General features: G+C 45.2%; 1 protein-coding gene and 1 long non-coding RNA gene across 6 annotated transcripts in view; one reads left to right on the top strand and one right to left on the bottom strand.

The window, feature by feature from the left end:
* LOC139560319 (E3 ubiquitin-protein ligase mib1) overlaps positions 1-22224 on the bottom strand; it is an 88921-nt gene that overhangs the window by 35856 nt on the left and 30841 nt on the right. The window lies entirely within an intron of this gene.
* Positions 7446-14492, top strand: LOC139560320 (uncharacterized). Its single transcript, XR_011671912.1, has 2 exons — positions 7446-8706; positions 14138-14492. It is a non-coding gene; the product is annotated as an uncharacterized lncRNA (long non-coding RNA).

Here is a 22224-nt window from a genome sequence, read left to right as displayed (position 1 = left end):
TCTGGCACATGGAAAGTCCAAAAACAAGTTCTTGACTAGTTTTCAAAAGCTTTCATGGTTTTTGCACACCGAAATGTTCGGTTCCAGAAAGGAACCGCATTGAGACCTACCAAAACACTACGTTGCCAATCAATCTCTTATAAATGGCTTGTCTTAGTGGAACTCTTGGTTGAATGGAGTCGTCATCTTAAGACAGTAGATTGAAAACAGCTACCCCACCCCTTTATCCAGCTGAAACCATCCAATCAATTAGTGCTGTGGCCCCTTCCTTCGCATATTGATCGATTACCTGCTCAGCTTAAACATCCAGCCCGTACTATTTATCACCCAGGCAGGGAGGACGCATGCGAGGCCGCTGGGGCTGGTTGAGTGATGCTGCTTCAGAGACAGATGCTTGCCTGTCTTGAGGTAATTCTAATTAAACTGCTGGGCTTGGTTCAGGTTGGGCTGGCTGGGCGAAACGGGACCAGTCAGACAAACCACTGAGGGTTTAGCATTAGGGACTGGAGTTTTTCCCCTGGCTGACCAGGTCACCTGACCAGGAAAACTCCAAGCTCTAGCCATAGCCTCTAACTGGGGCCTGACTTTGTTCGGTCAAAGTCCATGTGTTTGCGAAGCAGTACCTCATAGTGGTAAACACTCTTACACCACACACTGGCGGGAAAATGGCTGCTGGCTCGGCTGGGGTTGGCTAGAGCAGAGGAACTCGCTATATGAAGGCTAGGGTGTTTTTACACTTGGTCTCTTTCAGACAATTTATGTGAACTCAAGGCAGTTGACTTAAATTGTTTGTGCAGTGTGAACAATCCAAAAGGAAGAGACACCAGAGCCCCGAAAGCGAACTGAGACCATCTCGAGAGGTGGTCCGTGTTCGGTTCGCTTGAATTCCGCAGTCTGGTTCCCTTTTTAGGGCAAGGTGAACACAAAGCTCCCCAGGTTCACTTGTCATTATTCCCACACCACACACTAGACTACTGCAACACCATTTCCCCTGCCATAACCCCTCACACTGATGCCACAAAAGAGAGACGATGAGCAGACTGGCAGAAAAAAACGTGTGCTGTTTTCGGCTACTGATTAGCGATTGTCAAGTACGTGCAGAAGTTTTTTGTTCAGATTATTTGTTTGCAATATGTTATCTGTAGGCTAAGAGAGCTTCATAAGCTGTTTATTTGAATGTGAAGGTTAAATACTGTGAGAATACAACAACGTATTTGGTTACAATCAACATAGGGTACTAAATGTATTCAAGCTTTTAAGGGGTGGTAGCCGACATTGAGTGTGAAATTTTCAATTACAGCGTTATTTAACCTGCAGTTATTCTTCTGCTATCTATTTTGATACCAATAATATTTCCATGTTAACAGTATCTTCTGATTGCATTTAGTTAAAAGATGAGACAATAATAATTGCAATCTATTAGCTTCCAAAATAGGTTTGTCTAGCTTTGCGATACTTCCTGATGGATTGGCTTATCCTGCGCACTTGGTGAAAACCCAAGTGAATGTTGAAAAAAGATCTTGGTTCCTTTCTAAACATAGCAATGTGAACGCAAAGGGGACTCGGACCACAAAGGGGACTCGGACCACAAAAAAAAGTGAATTGAACTGGCAAAAGATTTGAGTCCTCATTCAAGGCAAGGGCAGTGCGAATACAACGCCAACAGATATTTTACTTATTTTTTTACCCCAGAGTTCACTTTAAAGAGGACTGAGATCGGTGACAACGTGAAAACATCCCAATAAAAGTGTGTCAAGCAAGAGTCAGCGGTACCTAAAGTGGTAGACAGCAAGCATCACATCATAGTCAATAAGTTATGAAAGAATAATGTTGATGTACAATATTTAATGAGAAAGAAAAGAGCTGGCTAATAAATTAACTTAAAATCAGCAGAGAGCGCAACCATTAGTTTGACTGGTGGAGCCCTGCTTGAAGCCTCCCTTCTGGGCAGTGGGACAGCCAGCCTCCTCTTTCCTGCTACTTACTGCATAGTAGACCTACCTCACACATAGGGCTGGGCAGTATACCGTTTTTTACGATATACCGGCATTGATGCACGGGACCAGTTTGGGTTTTTACTTTACCTTCTATAACGGTATTTGAATGTTTGGTTTGTTGACATGTGATATGCCGTGTGTAACTTCAATTTTTATAATTTACTCCGCTACTTCAGTTCTCTCCGCTCGCTCCATGCTGCGTTCCACACAGACCTAGCCCCGTCACTCAAGCAGCGCATTTGTTGCTTGACAACCAGACACTTACGTTCAGTCTGCATGGTCAATGCAGCACATGCAACAATGTTGTTGATGACGACGATGCTGTTTCCACTTTGCTTCTTAATATAAATCCACAATTACACAGCTATTTTGTGTTTTCTTAGCAAGTTGTGGCTAAGTCGTATTATCCACTATTGCTAATCGCTAGTTAGCTGGCTAGATGTACCGAGTCAGAGCAAATTTAGCTAGCTATGCAGCCTGATACCAGTGATGGTGTAACATAAATCAGCATGTTGTTTGTGCAACAGTATCTTTCAAATCAAAGAGGAATAGTAGAAGCATGAATATGTTAGCTACATAGAGTGGCTAAGAGAAAACATTGAATGTATCCAAAGATTATTAAGTCCCCTAGGAAACACTGACCAACACTTTGGTTCTTACCCTGGTATTTTCATTCGTTGTCATGTCAAACAGTGAGCCCACTATAATTTTTTTAACTATAGAATTAGATTAATAATTTTTCCACAGTTCACCCAAGTGTGTTGATCTAAATCGCAAGTCAAATAGCCACATTTGATTTAAATAATAAGGCCTAGATTTTTTGCCCATATCGTCCCACCCTAACGTGGCAGTGTGGAAATTCTCTCAAATGAGTGCAGGAAATGCAGAAATCGATGAAAATGCAGAGTTTAATAGAACAGTATAAAACAATCAGAGTGGAGAGAGACCCATTGAAATCTCATAGAATGTACACTATATATACACAAAAGGATGTGGACACCCCTTCAAATTAGAGGATTCAGCTATTTCAGCCACACCCATTGCTGACGGGTGTATAAAATCGAGCAAACAGCCACACAATCTCCATAGACAAACATTGGCACTAGAATGGTCTTACTGAAGAGCTCAGTGACTTTCAAAATGGCACTGTCATAGGATGCCACCTTTCCAACAAGTCAGTTCGTCAAATTTCTGCTCTGCTAGAGCTGCCTCTGTCAAATCAAATCAAATGTATTTATAAAGCCCTTCTTACATCAGCTGATGTCAAAGTGCTGTACAGAAACCCAGCCTAAAACCCCAAACAGCAAGCAATGCAGGTGTAGAAGCACGGTCAACTGTAAGTCCTGTTATTGTGAAGTGAAAACGTCTAGGAGCAACAACGGCTCAACCGCGAAGTGGTAGGCTACGCAAGCGCTCAGGACCATCGAGTGCTGAATCGCGTAGCATGTAAAAATCACCTGCCCTCAGTTGCAACACTCACTACCGAGTAACAAACTGCCTCTGGTAGCAACGTCCGCACTGTTCGACGGGAACTTCCTGAAATGGGTTTCTATAGGAGAACGCTACCTGCCCCAATGCATAGCGCCAACTGAAAAGTTTGGTGGAGGAGGAATAATGGTCTGAGGCCATTTCTCATTGTTCAGGCTAGGCCCCTTAGTTCCAGTGAAGGGAAATCATAACGCTACAGCATACAATGACATTCTAGATGATTCAATACTTCTAACTTTGTGGCAACATTTTGGGGAAGGCCCTTCCCTGTTTCAGCATGACAATGCCCCCGTACACAAAGCAAGATCCATACAGAAATGGTTTGTCGAGATCAGTGTGGAAGACTGGCCTGCACAGAGCCCTGACTTTTTTTTAATTTTTTTTTATAAATACTGTGATACTGGCCATATCACCCAGCCCTACTCACACATACATAAAGTAGCGTCTGGACAACGCAGCAGAATGACACGTGCCTGACAGGAGGAATGCGGCAATGAAGAGCTGTTGAGTGTGTAGCGGTGGCTGAGAGCGGGGGGATGTAAGCACGATGGTTGAGTGGAGATGGTCAAGTAAGAATACAGTTATGTAGTGTAATAAAAAAGGGCTATGTTCGGAAGTAATGCAATACATAGGGAATAGGGTACCATTTAGGACATAGCCCTAATAAACATAGGACTTCCAGAGACGGGGATTTGAGCCGAAACCAGTTGAGAGCAGAACAAAAAGACCAATAACTAAGCACAAACCCCCACCACCAAACACAGCCCTCCTCCCTCTCTGATCTGCTGACACTAAGTGAAATTATGTCTGTTAGCAGTGGAGTTATGACTGGTTTGATTTAAAGAGGGCCCTGCCTATCTGCTAAAGGAAAGTGGAGACGGACTGTGGGACTCCTTTTTAGAGCCCAATAACAGGTGGACGGGACGTTCCAGGCCTGCCATTTATACAGTTGCAATTCTGCACTTTCATTGGCCATGTAAGGTCAAGCTTTGAGCAGACACATTAGCCTGGAATGAATCCATTCCAACCTGGCAAATGGTCAATTCTTGTAATAGCCATAAAGATAACGTAATTGAAAAGCTATAAATTTTACTGACAATATATTAATTGAGTTGCATACTTAAATCTATGCAAGGATTTCTTACACTCGCCCCATAAAAAAGCCAGGGATATAGTTTTGCTATAGTGGAGATGAGGAAGTGTTGCCAGTGAGCTTGTTAGCAACGATATATACATCAAATCAGCAGATATGCTTTGGAATGAAGAGCATTAGGCTAACGCAAGGCACTAGGCTACTCTTTTTGATGACAACACACTTACCTCACAACATGAGCCCCTCTCCATCTCAGCTACTGTGTCTCTGAGCGGTTTTCGTTCTCTTTTATAATGACACAAATACCTCAGAGACATTTCCATATGATTACTTCTTGCAGGGGACATGACAGTAAATGGTGTGAAAAAACATTGGCCTGGAATAATGAAATACACATCCTCGGGCGATGCAGTTAAATGCAGGGTAGGGGGTGTGGGGCTGGTGCACTGTCACTACAGGTAGCAGGAATAGGCAAAGACAAGCGCTGCTCCAGAGCGAGCGAAAGGGAGAGAGGAAGTGAGAGAGAGAGAGAGAGAGAGAGAGAGAGAGAGAGAGAGAGAGAGAGAGAAGAGGACACAGAGGACATTCCAGGCAGTGCAGTAGATATGCCCTGTGACGAGACCAACAGATTCGTCGTGCCTCGGCAAAGCTAGAAAAAGCCACTTGAAAATGATTTCAAAAGCTCAAAAGGAGAAAAGACAAAGCCTCTGGGTAACACGCGCGCACTAAGCTTCGAGGTGAGGCTGACACATGCACAAGTAGATCAGCTGCTCTCCAGTACCCTTTCCACTTCTCACCAGCACAATCTCTTTCCCTCCCTCCTCCTCTCTTTCTCAAATGCGCAGTGTTTCTAAGTATAGAGCTTGAGCAGACGCGAGCTCGACCATAAGCAGTGTGCTCCAGCGCTATTTAAAAAGCGGATAGGGAGAGAGTGAAGGGGGGTTCAAAGGGAGGGAGAGAAGAGGGGGAGTTGAAGTAAAACAGGGGAGGGGGAAAGAAAGACTCAGGAATATACAAGAGGAACCATAAGAGGGAGACCACTTTATTTGGCGGTACTAAAAATAGCACAGCAAATGGCAGAAGCAGCAGACAGTGTGGGGCTTGCCTGCACGGCCGGGCAAAACCAACCGACACTACTCGCCTCGCAGGACGGATGGATGAGAGGTGCAATCGATAGGCGGGGGAACTGGACGGAGGCTTCCCGGAGCCTGTGGCCAACAGTTGCTGAAAGGGGTTTACGGAAGGGAAGGGGGAGTGACGCGGAGACACACTGCTTGACTAAATATGGTCAGGGAGGTGGTGGTGGAAAGAGAGAGACAACGGAGCAGCCCAGCAACCTGGGACCAATTCTGAATGCGTGTTTCAAATGCTTGGCTAGCCATAAAGAGAGAGTCAAGTAACGAACGGTAGCTTTGCTTTCTGTCCTGTGAGGAAGGGACACAACAGAAATAGACTCATAGAAATGCCCTTTCTAGTCATTGCATTTCTATGGGGGACACCACCAGTTAAGCTTGTCTTATTCGCTGTGTGCGTTTTAAGTGTGCGTGAGTTAGCTGCCCTACCTCCCACTACCACCGTGACCTTCTCCCCCTGAAGAGGTGACCCCTGCTGGGTTGGTTTGGCCTAATGAGGGTGTCACGTCTAGTGTAAAGATTTCAGCTGTGAACTATGAACGGCCTCATAATAGCTCCAGTTCACCCTAGCAAGAGGCTTGTTTTTTTTACCCCACAAAAAACGAAAAAATATATATTTTATTTTTAAGGAACTCAGTCCGGCTCTTGACAGTTGTAATAGTTCACAGGATAGTTCATTTTGGTGTCACTCAAATATGACATGAATACACATTAGACATGGCAAAATGTATAGAATTGCGAGAAAATTTGCTTTAAATGTGCAACATTTTATCTCGCAACACTTGAAAAAATGTGTAGAATTGCAGGAAATAAGCTTTAAACCTGCAAAATTATCTAGACCAACAAGAGGGGTGTGAACAGTTTGTGTCAAACAGTGCTTGTGCCCATAGAAATAGACGTGGTACTGGTGCTGGAAGGGGCCCCGAGTGAACAAGTTTGTGAACCCCTGGTGTAGAGAATCAATGAACCATCTAAACTGCTGTGAAATATATTTTCCATAACAAAAAAATATTGTATTTTCAACTGTTTGAAGCTAGTGTACAAAACCCAAAGTAAAAGATGCAAAAACAAAACTTAACAGCAAGCACAGAAACAGCGTATATAGAACAGATCTACCACTTCTTAAACTTGCTTTCAAAGAGAATGACAGATCAATAACACACATTTCTATGTGAATTTGGTTGGATTGCCCAAAAAGTTATACATTGCAGATTTAAATAAAGGTTAATAAAATAGGCTACCCTTTTCCTCCTTTAACTGTGTTCGCTAACTGTAACATGAGCAAATTGCTATCAAGACCTGTTTTTTATGGCAAATATTTTCAAAACTACTCGGCTGACTCCCTCACTCTTCTCTTGTGAAGTAGTTGCACTGAATAATAAAAGTGTTGCGTTTTAGAAATCCCCAGCACAGAAAGCGCAGAGGCTGTATGTGTGTCATATGAATAAGAAGAAAGAGGGAAAGGGAAGGAGGGAGAGGGAGAATACGTGCTACACTTTCTGCCTGTCTCCTACAGACCAGGGAATCCTCCCTTCCGTCTCTCCCTCAGAATGCACATGGTACAGAGGAATGCTGCAGTTTTTTCATTCCTCCGACACCTTTTTCAAACGGCAGCTAGCTCCTCATGTCAGACCGATGTCTTTCCCCTCCTAAAGGTATGGCTTGAGTGTGTGTGTGAGAGAGAGAGAGAGAGAGCCCCCCCCCCCCCCCCCCCCCACCTCTCCCTGACTCTGACGCTCCCTCCCCCAACCAGAGAGCTGATTCAGCGAGTCAGGCATGCACCCAGCACACGATGGCTGCAGCAGCTGGAGCGCAAGCTCTCTAGGTCATTATGGTTCTCCTCACTACGGAAGAAGAGAGAAGGAGGAGGAGGAGAGGGAGAAGAGGAGGAGCAGCCCCAGTTAACAAACTGATCTGACAGGTAACATATGCTCCCCCCCTTTTCATTCAAAAGGGGGAATTTACCCGACGGGCCCCTGACGTCTCTTCCCTCTCCTCCGTCCTCTTCTATCTCTTTCAGGGGAGGGACGCAATCCATTATTAAGCGCATGGCTTGGCTGTGAGTAGCGTAGTCAGTCGGGAAGGGGGGAGTGGAATTTACTGTTCTGCAGTAGCAGCAGTCAGCAGCACACAGTAGCAGCCAGCCAGTAGGACAGAAAATAACTTAACCAACCAACACCTTGGGGCTTGTCTCTTCTGTGGTCTCTTGCTGGCTGCCTGGGTAGACCCACAGGAAGAAAAAGGGAACACCGGCCGGGAAGGAAGGAGTTTGGAACGAAAAAAAGAGAAAGAAGAAGCAGGTGAAGGTGAAATGAACGTGGAGGAAAAGTTGCTGTCTGTTAAGTTGACGTCCACATGGATATTTTTGTTGTTTCCCTCTCTCCCTCCCCCTCCCGCACTCACCCGGTTGTGCTGTGGCCGGACATGCTGCTGCAGCAGCAGCAGCAGCATCAGAGCTCCCGCTCTGCCTGGCTCATTAGGTGTCACGGTTGCAGCCCCTCTGATATCTAATGACGGACTCGTTAGCTCAAACCCGCACTGACGTGGAGACGGAGACAGCCAAAGACAGAACCATTCGCTCTTCGTCTTCACACTTTGTCCTCTATCTACCTGACCGGGAACTCATCAATTTTTTTGCATCCACTTGCTAAAGGAGATATCTGATGGCGATAGAACATTTCTGGGTATTTGATTACCCTCGTGCCTTTTCATTCACTAGCCAAGATAAGACCTAAGACTTCATTTTTGGAACGGGGACATCATCATCGTCGTCGTTTTTTCTTTAAATCGTAGGGGTACGTTTTGAAGACATGATAGTCCCGAGGATGACGGCCGGATGGTCAGAATGTGGATGATATCGTCGGTGTGGATGACGACGAGGTGTCGTAACGAAGCCATAACGAACGGCGTCGGTTGCCATGGCGAACAAACGGGACTTGAGTTTTAAACAGAACAGGGGAGGATGAAATGGACCGGATTGACGGTACAAAACTGGGTCAGTGAATTAACACCGATGTGGAGGTAGAGGGGTGGGGACAGGGGGGGAGGAGGGCTGAAGGGGGTTACGGCTGACTGAGTGGATGTGTGTCACTGGCTGGCTGAACCCATGCAGTGGTGGTAGTAACCCAGTTTCTCTCGCTCTTCCCCTCTCCCTCCCTCGCTCTTTCTCACACTTGCTAGGGGCAGGCAGGCAGGGCACAATACTGCAGTGCTACTGTATATCTCAGACCACACCAGAGCAGGCCAGGGCAATGCCAGACAGCAAGGCACCAACTCTGCTCATTCACTCCTTCCCTTTACGTCAGTCAGTCAGTCGCTAGTTAGCTAGTCCTCCAGGAGGAATCCCCCCCTTCTCACTCATTCTCTCGGGTGGCTGTGACTTTTCCTAAACGGGACGTCACACCAACACAGCAGAGCTGCCTCACCCACCCACCCAGGCAGCCCTGAACCATCTTTAAGCTGAGAACAACTGGACAGGACACCTCCAATTCTCAATGGCCAACTCTTCATTCATTCCTATTTCCAGAACCAGAACTCACAAATACTTTTCACTATATATGGCATTAACACATCCACACTCGTCATCCACATTCACAAACATAAGTGTTTAGAGGTAACATGTAAACTAACTCTCCCCCACACAGCCATAGCCTCAGTCAGCGCCTAAGCTAGACTGCTAGTGGTTTAGAGAGGGGGGTTGGGAGTACAAGCTGCCACCAGGCAGTGTTGACTTGTGGAATGTGTTGAGCTGGGTTAAAGATTCATTAGAGACTCGCTGAACTTTTCACGCCGTCGCGCAAATCGTTATTGATCTATCGCCTCCTATCTGTCATATTCTCCCCCTCTAACAGAACAGCTGCTGCCACCGTAAACACGGGACGGGCAGGTGAGGAGGGAGAAAGAGTGACAAGAAGAAAGGGAGCGAAACACCCACAGAACCAAGGAACAGAGAGAAAGAGGTGGAGAAAAGAGCGAGGGGGGAAATTAAAAAAAGAGCAGCGCCACCAACGGCCAATCAACATACAAGTGCTGAGTGGGCAGGCCAGCAGTATTAGCGCATGCATGTGACCTCTGGCCTGCCTGTTTTGTGCTGCCTGCCTGTTCTGCACTGCCTGCCTGTGTATGAGCCTAAAACCCAAATCCTGCTCACAATAGCTTCCTGTTCCACTTGGATAGATCGCCACCCTCGTTTTCAAACATCAGCAGGAGGCAACGGGCCAGCAGGGAGCTGGGTGGACACTGGACACACCGCTAGCTGGGGGGCGAGGGGCAGACAGTGACACCAGAGACATGTATGGGACAAGAGCGAGGAGGGAGGGAGGTGCATAACTGGTTAGGGATATGGGGAAGAGGGTGGGAGTAAGAGAGAGAGAGAGAGAGCGGGGGGAGGATCAGGGAGGTGTAAAAGTATACCATGTAGCCTACGTAACTTGAAAGTGCTCCCCTATTTCCAGGACAGTAGGATCAAGCCTCATACAAGACAAGGTGCACAGAGGCTAACCACCTACCAAGGACGCATAACCAGCAACGAACAAGTCAACTACCCTTAGTCTCCACCGCTTTTACATTTTTGACCCACCTCTCTACACTCGTCCTCTTTCTTTTTTTATTTGCTGGAAGAAGACCAGGACAACCTTTTCTTGCTGTTAAATGAGAGCGAGAGAAAAGAAAAGAAAAAAACTCCCTGTTCCCAATGGTTTGTCCCAGTTCTCTGGAGGACTGATGGGATCACCGGGACAAACAGCACCGACTGGACTGGAACACTTCTGAAAGTAGTGGGGGGGCTGGTTCAACTTTACTGGGTGGCTAAAGAAAAGCAGCTTCAAGTGTTGATCTGAAATCACGCTCAAAGTCACCTTACGGTGCAGACTCACACTGCGTTCTTAGGAGGGGGAAAACGGTGAGAGAGAAAATCTATGCTGCCTCTACTAGCTGCTCCGTGCGACCTTGTGAATTCCCTGTGATTGCCTACTTGGTGTACATACTTCTTTATGTACCCATATGAATATATGACTGCTATGGAATGTAAAGAAGTATGTATTCTTGGTGAGGTGTGGACCCTCAACTGGCAGAGCGACGGGGAATGTTTCTTGATTGATGAGTCGCTGTTTTTTTGTTGTTGACGATCTATATCGCTGTGTGTGGAGATGATTGTGAACACGACCGCGATTTCGGGGGGTGTAAATTAGAATAGTGGGCGGAGTGGAGAGAGGGGAGAAGACATTAGCTATACTGTTTAGGGGAAGTGTCACTGCAGCAATATAACCGCTGTAGGGACAGTTAATGCTGGTTTCTCTAACTGGCAATATGATCCACAATATTAACCAAGAAATCAGAATATTTCCCAAAACGATTGTTTAGCTTACATGTGTCTACCAGAGTGGAGATATAGGGTTAGCGTGTTTGGCTTGTATTATTCTTCTGTGTGGCGGAATTAATTGGTTCTGTCAGTTAGTTCCAGTCAGTAAGGAACGACTTGGTTGGAGCTAGTAAGGAACGACTTGGTTGGAGCTAGTAAGGAACGACTTGGTTGGAGCTAGTAAGGAACGACTTGGTTGGAGCTAGTAAGGAACGACTTGGTTGGAGCTAGTAAGGAACGACTTGGTTGGAGCTAGTAAGGAACGACTTGGTTGGAGCTAGTAAGGAACGACTTGGTTGGAGCTAGTAAGGAACGACTTGGTTGGAGCTAGTAAGGAACGACTTGGTTGGAGCTAGTAAGGAACGACTTGGTTGGAGCTAGTAAGGAACGACTTGGTTGGAGCTAGTAAGGAACGACTTGGTTGGAGCTAGTAAGGAACGAGTTAGTTGCGTCACCGACAAACTCAGACCCTGTGACATCGTCATAGGAACAGGTCCTCCTTTCAACATTGGTGGGCTTTACTGCATTATGGCCTTTTGAATCACAGCCAGCTGCAACTTAGCTTGCAACCAGTACAGGGGGAGGGAGAGAGAGAGAGAAATAGGTATGCCAGAGAGCCAGGCCAGAGCGCCACTATTAATACTATAATCTTTTCCAAAGGTCCCTCGGGACAGGAAAATAAGGAAGGTGAATTATGGCAAAATGTTGCTATCTTTGTTTAATAAAAGCGCGGCGATGGGATGAAAACGCAGCAGAGAGGAGAGTTGCTGAGGAGGCAGATCAGAGAAAGAGGCAGGCAGGCAGTTGCTGCCGTTTAAAAAGCTGCTGGCTCTGCCACAGTGCTGGATCATACGGCAGGCATGGTGTGTGGCGTTAGCCCTACTGTATGTCCAGTCCAGCTATAGCCTGAGCCATGTCTCTCCCAACATACCCCCCCGACCCCTCTGAAAACCCCTCTGCACCCCTCCGCTGATTCCTAGCCTCATTGTTCAGTTTGCTATGCTTGCCAAATGCTTTGCTGCGCCGCACGGCAGTTGGCAGTGCAGCTTAGGACCGTCGAAAAGTGACAATGCAGGATCAGGGCCAGCTTCGGCCCTGTCAGACGATTCCAATTGTATCACTGCTTCAAACAAATAAAGGCCCACAGGAGAGAGAGGAGGGGGGAAGAGGGCTGTGGCAGCTGAAAAAGGTATAACAAAACTAAGAAAGCGTTTCCATTGCGTTTTTTGTCTGCAGTGTAAAACAAAAGCTTGTGGATGTTGTTGTAGTGAGCTGAGCGCTGCGCTAACACAAAATCTGCTAAAAGCAGCACAGTGCAAACCAGACCATGCTAGCGCAAAGCAGTCAAGCAATGGCTTCGTCTGGGACACCTTTGTGCTATGGGACTAGTTTAATGAAATACAACACAATGGCACTCCGTTGTGGTTTGATTAACATGCTGAGGATGGCGCTGCGAGGATTGTATTCCATTTGCCTTCCATGAGAGAAAGTGAAAGGAGGTAGGGAAGAAGCAAGATTCTTAATTCAGTCTTTGACAATGTGTACCAGTGCCATTCCAGCGACATCAAGACAGAAAAAAAAAAAAACGAAAGAAAAAAAAAGTCAAATTTTTTGACTTCAGAAAGAGAGGTGGAATTTGTAACCTACTTGTTCCCTCTTAATACATTCTGGTTTTTCTTTTTACTTCAGTGCAGTCATATTTGATTCATGAAGATAAAACTGGTGGTATAGGCACTCAGATTCTCTGTGGTGTAAACTAAAATGCTTGAAGACTGAGACAGACCTGCGTTTGCCTTTTCTATGAAGTGTAGGCTAGCTCAGGGTGCAGCTACACTTTAGGGTAAGCTAAGCCGTTACTGCTTGAAGGAGGGGGTTTGGAACTCGGAAATTAGAAAACGTAGAGAAAGGTATAAGAGACCTTCCCAATGAGGGTAGGGTGAAATGGTTACGTCAAGCTCAAATGTCATTTCAAGAGACTATCTCTTTAGTTACCCCCCCAATCTAACCTTTCTCAGTCCTTCTGTCAATAACCATCTGCTTATGTCTCCATCCCTCAATCTCTCCCTCCCTTTCTGTAAAGCCATAGCAGCTATTCTACCAACTGTCTACGGGGTCTCTCTCTCTGGCCATAACCTGCTGTCTGACTGACACCACACAGCAGATGCTGACATTATCAAATGCTCAGTGCCTGCCTGTCGGTCTGTCGACCCCTTGCTTTTGCCCTGTTATGGACAGTGGACGAAATGGTGCAGCCGGCCCCCACCCATCTGACTCATCTAGTGTGTGTGTGTTGCAAATAGCCTCTCTCCTGTGCCATACCGAGCGGCCCCTGTGCTGATCTCTCTCTATCGCTCTCCCGATCTGTCCCTCAGCTGCTGCTCTGCTCTTAGAAAGTGGCTCTTAGGTGTACTCATAGAATAGCCTATTCACATCAAAACTGTTCCGAAAATTGGAGCAACAACAAGGTATAATAACTAAATGACAGTTAAAAAGCACAGTTAACCAGCAAGCCTATGACATTCATTGAAAGGACCACCATGAAAGACATAAGAACGCTCATCATTTAAATACATAGTATTTTAAAATCAGTCTACGACTGATATGAATGACTGGGCCAAAGTAATGGCCCCTTGAGCGCTGCATTAGGAGTGTGTGAGGCTGACTGCGGAGGTATGGGTGTCGGCCTCGGTTTCAGTGACCTGGCGTGCGCACACAGACACGCAGCAGGTCCCATCCGTCACAGGCTGTAATTGCTACATGACTCCGGGACATTTGACTCAAGTGCACCGCGACAGATTATTATCCTTTTCTTAGGGAACCATTTTTCCTCCCTGGTTTGGTTTGGCAACTTAAAACATGGCAACAAGGATAAATAGACTGGCTGGGAGGGCAGAGCAGAGCGTGAGGGAGATATGGCTGTGGCGTGGGGAAGAGGGGGTGGGGTAGAGTAGCGATTTTAGTTAATGGAGCGGACAGACATAATACTTGATGGCTGATGTCCTAATTGCAGTATTAGTACACTACACATTTCTCTGTACTGTATTAAACTGTATGTTCATGTTTCCAGCTTGTTCCATCTGGGATGCCTACACTCCAGTCCTTGACCCAGTGAACACCTAATGCTTTGCTAAAGCTGGTAAAAAGGAACCAAATCACCTCTTGAATGGATTTGGTCCCCTTCAACCAGCTGTAGCTATGCTTTGATGACTACATACCGTCCTACCGGAGCTCTTCTCTCTTCAATGTTCTGACTGACTGGATGATAGTGTCAATGATCAGGTGTAGCCAGATGCCTCGACTTAGACACGGCGGCTCTCATCTTCACTAAGTGATTATTGATCAAGTGTCATGTTTCATTGCTGAATCTGTCTGCCTTTCTTCTATCTTGACTAATAAAAAGAAGCCAACAGAGATGCAACAAACCGCTGTAGCGTCCCTTACTCTTCCACTCGACCATACAACGCATATACAAAACTGGCATTCCAACCAGATATGCAACTCAACGGCTGTTTTTGAAAAAATAGCAGGGGACGTACAGGTAACTGCAAAAACAATGGAAACACTTGAGGGGTATACAAAGTAGATTGAAAGCAGGTGCTTCCACACAGGTGTGGTTCCTGAGTGGATAAAACAATTAACATCCCATCATCCATCTATAAAAATCCTGGGCAGGGCATTATTTTGCCTAATATGGCTATGCCCCCATAGGATGGCAATACTCCCATCAACAGGGCACAGGTGGTCACTGAATGGTTTGATGAGCATGAAAACAATGTAAACCCTATGCCATGGCCGTCTTAGTCACCAAATCTCAACACAATTGAACACTTACAGGAAATGCTGGAACGGAGCCTGAGACGGTGCTTTCCACCACTATTTACAAAACTCCAAACTATGACATTTCTCGTGGAAGAATTGTGTCGCATCGCTCCAATAGAGTTCCAGACACGTGTAGAATTTATGCCGGCTCGGGTTGGCCCAACGCCCTATTAAGACACTTTATTTTGGTGTTTCCTGTATTTTTGCAGTTACCTGTACGCAGTGCGCTTCAGAAACGTACAGTATTCCGCGCTGAGTTAACTCACATGGCTGTGTAAAGAACGCAGCAGCAGCCCAGGGGCCACGCCAGAACTAGCTCCTCCAACTGACTACCACAGGATGATTTATTAACATACAATTGGTGTTGAGACGTGGGGAGGCAAGCCAACGCAGCACAGTGGGGCCACATAAAACGGTTTGAAAGTGCAGATCTAAGGGAACATTTTATAGAGAGCGAAGGGGAGTGGGGAATAGTAGACCAGCTCCGGACCACCTCCTTGGAGAAGCCTCCTTTGTGTGTGTGTGAGCGAGAAGAGGGGGAGATAAGAGCCAGATGCTCCAGAGGACGGGAGCTAAACGCACAAATCATAAGGAGCAGACGCCTCGCAGACTGACACACACACAGCCGCAGTACATGCAGGCAGATCAAACCATTCCTCTGCACCCCCCCAACACCACCTTTCTGCCTCTTTCCGTTACTCGGGTCTCTCACATACAGAATTGCATCACACTTGGCGTTCGTGTTTAATGTCAATCTGACCTGACCTAGCTGTGACATCACACTCCCTAAACCCATGGATATAAGTGACTGAAATGGGCCAACATCTGGTTGAAATAGTGATCTAAAAATGGACATGGTGTTAACAAAACAAAATACAAGCCTATGAAGAACCTGAAGGGTTGCACTTGTAATTGAGTGGTTATTGCAACTGTGCCATTATACTATTATAACCACAAAGTAGCCTAAAATGTTTGATTAGCTTGTATAAAAAAAATTAAGAAAAGGTTTTCAGCTGCAGCTGCTCAAGAACAATAAAGATGTATTGAATTGAAAGTTAAAATTAGAAATGTTGTCTTTGGCTTCACCACATAAAAACAGACATAAAACTCCAGCATGAGCACGCCATTCTTGAGATCATTAAATAAAATGGACGCAGTTAAAAAAAGTGCTAGATTGCCAGCGCAGTTCCAAGTTGATATATTTTGCATTGTCAGTCTAAAGCAATAATCAGTGTTCATCATAAGAGTTTATCAACACATATCAGTGGTTAAAGACCACTGTCATCAAGATTGAAGGGCACCTGATCATCTCCATGACTCTGATCATCTTATGCATGTCACGGTCCGAGACCACCGTTTACAGAAAAACGTTATACTTTATCCTTGAACTACGAGTAGCCTTGCACAACTTCAAGTCAGGGATTTTTCTGCCATTGTAATCCTTGCGCGGCCTGCCTAAGTGTTTTTCGGGTTGCCTAAATCCATTGTTAAGTTAATACATTTTAGAGACGGAAAAAGACATTCAGTGTAAAGTTAAATGACTAAAACGGATATAAAGTACGTAGAAAAGATAATGGACCTATATATGTTTTAGGGCTGACCCCAATTAGTCGACTTGTCGATTGTTTGGTCGTTAGGCTGTTGGTCGACCGAGATTGTTTTAGTCGAGCAGTAACAAATATATACAGTACTAATCAAAAGTTTAGACACACTTACTCATTCCAGGGTCTTTGTTTTTACTATTTTCTACATTGTAACCGTGAAATAACACATATGGAATCATGCAGCAACAAAAAAAAGTGTTAAACATATCAAAATATGTAATTTAAATTTGAGATTCTTCAGTAGCCACCCTTTGCCTTTAAACTTTGGACATTATTAGCATTCTCAACCAGCTTCACCTGGAATGCATTTCCAACATTCTTGGGAGTTTCCACATATGCTGAGCACTTGTTGGCTGCTCTTCCTTCACTCTGCAGTCCAACTCATCCCAAACCATCTCAATTGGGTTGAGGTCGGGTGATTGTGGAGGCCAGGTAATCTGATGCAGCACTCCATCACTGTCCTTCTTGGTCAAATAGCCCTTGCACAGCCTGAAGGTGTGTTGGGTCATTGTCCTGTTGAAAAACAAATGAAGGTCCCACTAAGCGCAAACCAGATGGGATGGCGTATCGCTGCAGAATGATATGGTAGCCATGCTGGTTAAGTGTGCCTTGAATTCTAAATAAAATCCCTGACAGCGTCACCAGCAAAGCACCCCCACACCTCCTCCTCCATGCTTCACGGTGGGAACCACATATGCAGAGATCATCAATTCACCTACTCTACATCTCACAAAGAAACAGCAGTTAGAACCAAAAATCTCAAATTTGGACTCATCAGACCAAAGGACAGATTTCCACCAGTCTAATGTCAATTGTCTGTGTTTCTTGGCCCAAGCAAGTCTCTTCTTCTTATCGGTGTCCTTTAGTAGTGGTTTCTTTGCACCAATTCGACCATGAAGGCCTGATTCACGCAGTCTCCTCTGAACAGTTCATGTTGAGATGTGTCTGTTACTTGAACTGTGAAGCATGTATTTGGTCTGCCATTTCTGAGGCTGGTAGCTCTAATGAACTTATCCTCCGCAGCAGACGTAACTCTGGGTCATCCTTTCCTGTGGCAGTCCTCATGAGAGGCAGTTTCATCATAGTGCTTGATGGTTTTTGTGACTGCACATGAAGAAACTTTTAAAGTTCTTGAAATGTTCCGGATTGACTGACCTTCATGTCTTAAAGTAATGATGGACTGTCATTTCTCTTTGCTTATTTGAGCTGTTCTTGGCATAATATGGTCTTTTACCAAATAGAGCTATCCTCTGTATACCACTCCTACCTTGTCACAACAAACGCATTTAAGGAAAGAAGTTCCATAAATGAACTTTTAACAAGGCACACCTGTTACTTGAAATGCATTCCAGGTGACTACCTCATGAAGCTGGTTGAGAAATTGCCAAGAGTGTGCAAAGCTGTCATCAAGGCAAAGGGTGGCTACTTAGAAAGTCAAATATCAAATATATTTTGATTTGTTTAACACTTTTTTGGTTACTACATGATTCCATATGTGTTATTTCTAGTTTTGATGTCTTCACTATTATTCTACAATGTAGAAAATAGTAAAAATAAAGAAAAACCCTGGAATGAGTAGTGAACTAATCCATCACGGAAGCCTAGACTAACAGCCAATTTATTTTTTATCCTAAAATATTGTCGGAGGCTCCAAATGGAGGGTGTGACGCAATTGCGGAGCCTCCAGAGACATGCAGATGCAAAATCGAGCTTCTTACCGCATCGCCATGTGCCTCCCAAATTTTGTAACAACGTGGAAGGCTCTGTATAGCTTCGCATTGACATGATTGGTTGACGGTAGCTCTGCACTGCTCTGTGAAGTGCAAGAAGTATGAATGACCTTGACATCTGCTGAGGCCATATCACCGTAAATGCTGCATGGTCAATGCAGAAGTCGGATTGACCATGCACCCAGATGCACAAAGCCCTTCTCTCTCCAGAATGCGCTCTCTTCCGCCAATTTGTGCACATTCATTGTTTCATAACTTCATTGTGTGAATTGTTTGTGTTTGACTGTTAGTGTATATCAATTCCCCATTACATATATCACCTGTAGTACATTTACTGTTAATTCCTATCATTTCTAATCTACAATGTTTGTTGCTTTGGTTACGGTAATTATTTAAATGCATTCAATATTATTATTCCAGTCTTCCCGTTCTCATTGTCTGAGTGGACACATTGTTTGCAGAGCGCCCAACCTATGCTATACTTGTGAGAAACAAGTTTTGGTTAATTTCATTCAATTTAGTCATTGTCTTTTTTTTGGAGTCCTCCTGTCAATGTTGAGTAAGGACGCGTACACATAGAAGTAGGCCTCTTCCTTTCAATAAAATGTCATGCTCTGATCCAGTAGAAAGGTCATAAAAGAGGCCTACCTGATAACTTCTTATCAGTGCTCGACTTGGACTGAAATAGGTTCTGGTACTCATTTTGGGTGCTGGTACTGTTTATATTTAGGTGCAGGAGCTCCACAATACTTTTGAGCTCATATTCTATAAGAGGAACAGGAGCTCAAGCAGTAGAACATTTGAGGTGCCGGTACTCGGCTCCGGTGAGCTCCTGCCCAAATCAAGCACTGCTTCTTATCCTTGATGCAAATGCTCACTGCAGGGTAAGTGAAGGCCCAGAATATTTTGTACAATGTTGCAAGTTTGCTAGCACAAGCTTCAGGTCTGGACTCAATTTAATAGTTGATACAATGTTTCAAGTTCATTGTAGACAGGACTTATGTAGCCAATGTGATTTATAGGATAAAAAAAATTAAAAAAAATTAGTCAGGATATTTTCTACCTGCAGGCTGCAATTTATTATTCGTTGGCTTTATGTAGGCAGTATTCATTTTGTTATTATGTTTGAGCAAAAGAACGCAGCATTATAATTGCAGGAAACTAGTTTTAAAACAGCAACATTCTCGCTCAGCTTTAATGTGGAATTGCAGTAAATTAGCTTTAAAAACAGCAAAAATGTCTCAGCTCCATGGAGAATTGCTTTGAATTGCAGGAAATTGTCACAAAAATGCTAAGTTAATCAAACACCGCCAAGACAGGGGCCTATAAAATGTTCTAAAGTTAGGCGCGCCGACAGGCCGACCACGCGCACCACCTAAGCCCCCTTTTCAATAAAAAAAAAACAGCCCTGGAGGTGAACCTAGCCTGGTAATAATAGCATAACAGTCTCAATCCCAATTCTCTCCTAGTCAGATAAACTAATCTCAAAGTACCTACTTCAGGTGGTAAAACCCTCATTGTCATTCCAGAAATGTCTGCCCTGCAGCAGCAGCAACGATCCCAGAAACCAAACAAACATCCAACACAACCATTTCACAGCAGTCTTCACTACAGGCCTCTGTAAAATATATTTTTGATGTAATTATGACCCGTTACAACGACCAACAGTAGAAGCGATCTGCTCTCTCTAGTCTCCATTAGTTCTGGCAGAGTGAACCGGTGCGTGCGCCTGGTAACCCAGCAGGTCAGGTAATTAGTACTATACGGGGTGTCCTATCCGTTTGTTGGTGCGTTAAAGCTACATTATGCAACTTGAAGGGGGAAAAAAGTGTCCCGTCTATTTGACCATTTAACAGATTCCCAGATCCCAGACTTTAGCGTTAAAGGGGATGTTGAGAGCTGTATTAAAAAAGGGTGAGAGGCATGTAAAAAGGTGGCGGAGCGGTCTGGTCTGCCACTGCAGGGCCTGCTCTGTTTGGAGCCCTGTACCGTTTATGACTCACGGGCTATTAATCATATTGTTTACAGTCCTGTAGAAGCTAGCACCTTCCAGCCTTGCAGCCAGACAGAGCCAGAGCTGCTGAGAGGAACCAGTCCCCCCCGTCAGGGGCAGAAGCAGCAGTAAACACACACACACACACACACGTAGACATACACAACACACTCACACAGTACATACACACGCACATGCAAGCTTAACCCTCCATACCCAATTTAAAAAGGTGTCACCTCAACTCCTCCTATTTACCAAGTAGCCTAAATTATACACTAATTGTAAAGACGCAATAACTGACTCACAAAACCAGTTGCTTTATATGAAAACACGACCATTTCAATCTGCTTTCAATCTCTCTCCCTCTCTATTCATCCGTCTTCCTCCCTCTCTCCCCCTTTCCATCTCTCAGACAAGCACATACAAAACGTGACGCGGTATGTGTGAGTAATGACAGCGGTGATATATAGTTCAGCTCCCGCATTAGCAGGCGTCCCTGCTGGTAGAGTTAATTTGTCTCCGCGTTTGTGCCTCCACTCCACAATCCACTCCACACACACTGTCAGATGCCAGACTCCTCTGTCACCTCAACTCCTCCTGTGTCCCCCCCCCCCCCCTTCATCCTCAACAACATTTACCCACACCTGGAGGGCACTACCACACACGCACATTGGCTGCCCGCCATTACTGTCTGATGTTTGAACATATGGCTGATGGGTGGCCTATTTAGTGTACATGGAGGGATTGTCAGATTTGTTTCTCTGGTCCCAGATGATGCACAAGACATGCAACTTGGATTATAAGTACAATCAATACAAGAACCTCCCGTGGCAGGAAGTATTCATCCATAACTGAACATAAATAGCCTGAACAGAAGCTTGAGTCATGTACCACTGAACAATAATCATTTCAACTGAACAAACACCACCCGACAGATATTTAGAGGGAAAGGATTTCATTTCCCGACCTATTTTCAAGGGTTTGGCATCGCCACTGACGGCCACTAAACTCTGTCTTTCTGACAACTACCTAGGGTGCTTTTGAAGAACACGACACTACTACTGCAGTCAAAACCTACTCCCAGACCCAAGCACTCTATCAGGACTCAAACGCCACTGCACTAAAGCACTGCAAAAAAAAATACATTCATTTCAACCAAGGGAGACGTCCTTTTCAAGGGGTTTAAGACATGCTCGAGTCCAGACGGCCATTTTTCTCTCTCTCTGCAATATTGTGGAGGAGCTTGAGTGTGAAATCAAAGTAAACGACATACACATCTTGGTTTCTCTGAAGGCGAGGGGGACAGAGGTTGGGTGGAAAGCAAGGCAGCACGTCACGACAACAACATGTGCCCTGACCTGTAACAAATACTGACTCTAGCACTTCTCACCTTTACTGTACGGTTGATATAAGACTGACAACTCCCACTGTTACACACTGGAGGGAATCAGGGTATAAAATGAACACCCGCCAAATGCGAGTAGATTAAGATATTGGCATGTAGGAATGTCTATTTCACCAGCCACGTAGGCGGGTGGTCAATTTGCAGGGCTCTACAGCGCGAGCATTACATTCACATTTGCAAATAACAGTCAAAAGTCAAGTATGAGCAGGTGCTAATTTCTGCCATTTTGTTTCATAGCTGCTAATCGTTTCGTTTCATAGCTGCTAATCGAACAAAGAAATACGAATCCTGTATCCCACCTCACACAGCAACAATACCTGGCTGGGGAGCTTTGCGCACAAAGTTAAGTGCTGACAATAGCGTGCAACTACAGCCTGCAAATCGGGGCGTTCTTGCATGTGGGAGTTCCTGCATCTGCCCCTACCCTCGAGCATCCCATTGGTTCCTTCATGAACCGCCCCAACTAGCTTGCTAGTTAGCACAAGGTGTCGCCCCAGCCTGCTGTGTACTAGCTAGTTTGACACCGCCTCCCTCCTGCTGTGTACCGGGCCGCAATTGCACCCTTCTGAATGCTGATAGATTCACTTTTGGAGGCACTGCGCA

This window comes from Salvelinus alpinus, chromosome 30, assembly GCF_045679555.1.
Source record: "Salvelinus alpinus chromosome 30, SLU_Salpinus.1, whole genome shotgun sequence".
Classification (NCBI taxonomy): domain Eukaryota; kingdom Metazoa; phylum Chordata; class Actinopteri; order Salmoniformes; family Salmonidae; genus Salvelinus; species Salvelinus alpinus.
Note: the sequence above shows the minus strand (reverse complement) of the source record. Positions and strands in the feature narration are given on the sequence as shown.